The sequence below is a fragment of the Anomaloglossus baeobatrachus genome, unplaced genomic scaffold, assembly GCF_048569485.1.
Source record: "Anomaloglossus baeobatrachus isolate aAnoBae1 unplaced genomic scaffold, aAnoBae1.hap1 Scaffold_91, whole genome shotgun sequence".
Taxonomy (NCBI): domain Eukaryota; kingdom Metazoa; phylum Chordata; class Amphibia; order Anura; family Aromobatidae; genus Anomaloglossus; species Anomaloglossus baeobatrachus.
This window is the reverse complement of record NW_027445305.1, coordinates 252962-254908: the sequence shown is the minus strand read 5'-3', so window position 1 is coordinate 254908 and position 1947 is coordinate 252962. Positions and strand designations below refer to the sequence as shown.

Below are 1947 nucleotides of genomic sequence, written 5' to 3'. Positions count from 1 at the left end.
ACTTGTGGGGATGTAGTGTTTGACCCCTTTTATTCTTCAAAAGTCTAGCGGATGTTTGCTGAAGACTTGCTCGTATTCTTGCACTAGCCTGTAGACCCCCTTCTTGTGATGTGAAGGTGTGGAGTCAGTGCCTACGTGTAATTCCTTACACCACTCCTCTGGCTGACTTGGTGAGCTGTCACTGAATGGGTGGGCTGAAGCAATGGTGGATGCTGCTGTTTGGATAGCATGTGTATCTACTGAGAACAGCTTATCAATGGTGGCAAATCGGAGCAGCTTAATCTCTTGCTCTCCGCAGTTCAACACTCTATGGGCACTCTTCCCTTCCATATTAATGAATACAACTATGATGTAAATAGCATATAGATACCCCACAAATGCAGATAAAAGTAGGTTATGGGAAAAGGGGGAAGAGAGAAACAGGAAAATAGTGGAATAAAGTATACCTTCCAGGTGGGAGAGGAAATGGCAGCACAGCCAGTGGAGGTGAAGCAAGGGGAGCCTGCAACTAAAGAGTTGAGAGCGTTATCACATGGTGACTGAGCCTGATTGTAACGGGAGCATAGAGGTGCCGATCCTGTCTTACCTGCGTTGGTGTAGAAGTGGGTGTCCTGTGGTGGAGTCAGCTATGTGCAGTGGTGGCCGTGGGTTCTTTTATGTGCGACCGTAGTAATAGCTGCGCCCACTTCCTGTATGGGAGTGGAATGCAGTGAGGGTAATGGAACGCACGCCTGCGCATTTGTGTTTAACGTCGCGCATGTGCAGAACGGAGAAAAGGCTGCGCTCACTTCCTAATGAAAGGGAGTGAGACGCATCTGGGAAGGGAAGGGAAAAGATTAGGGTTTGGGGATGATGAAAGGGCTTTCTACGGGCAAGGATGGCAAAGGGTGGCAGTGACGGAAAGTCAGGCAGCCTGTCCTGTCCTGTCCGTCCGTCTTTTTGTATCATGAATTGGAAAGACTGCAAGGGGGAGGGGAGGTGCTTGTGTCCAAAAGGAGGAGTTATTCAGATTCATTGCAGTGGGCGGCGGCTGCAAAAAGCACCATTCTTCTTGTTTTTGCTCTGCAAAACAGCCTTTTCAAGGGTTGGCTTGGGTGACAAAATGTCTTCTGTAGGCGTGGGTTTGTCTCCCTCTCCCTAAGATGTGTCCGGTATAGGCCAGGGTGCCACTCAAGGCCGTAACCAATTCGGGTTATAGCTTCTCGGCCTTTTGGCTAAGATCAAGTGTAGTTTCGGAGGACGCTACCTTGGTCGGTACTGGAAGGTGCCTGGGATTGCACGTCTGCCGGCCTTGAGGAAGTGTGTGCGCCTTCTGGTGACACATAGCCCTCTTGTGCCTGGACGGTTCCCAGGCAACGGGAGGCGATCACCTTTGTTATTTTGAAGTCCTACTGATAAACAGAAAAAAAAAAAAATTAAATCTGTTCTTATCAGTTTAATATCTGATACGTCCCCTCTCTGGGGACCATATATTAAATGGATTTTTAGAACAAGGAGATGGAAAAAATCTTGCTCTGTCCACTCCACGCATTGACCTGGTATTGCAGTACCTCCAGGACCGGTGCACCCCTTCTTAACCCAGTTTCCAAAAGCAGAACTCAATTCACCTGATTCAAATGAGCCCCATTAGTGAATTGAAAGAAAGCAAAAACGTTATATGCACCTCAATTTGGCCAATTCACTTTTCACACTTTCACCCTTTTTTTTATCTTTCACACCTTTTACTTGCTTTATTGATGCAAAAAGCTGTGCCAAATAGCAAACTCATCTCCACTCAACTTGACCAACTCTGCTATGTCCCGTGCAGTATCTTATTCTCAGTCTTATCTAGATCATTTGCAATTGAATAGAATAGATCCCTTTTGGCTGCTTATGACAGAGTATCAACATGGGTTTATGAGGGATCGATCCTGTCAAACTAATTTGATCAGCTTCTATGAAGAGGTA

The 1947-nt window shown here is 46.6% G+C and overlaps 1 pseudogene; it reads left to right on the top strand.

Moving 5' to 3' along the window:
* The first annotated feature begins 1365 nt into the window (after positions 1 to 1365).
* Positions 1366 to 1572, top strand: LOC142289213 (U2 spliceosomal RNA; annotated as a pseudogene).
* Positions 1573 to 1947: the final 375 nt, after the last annotated feature.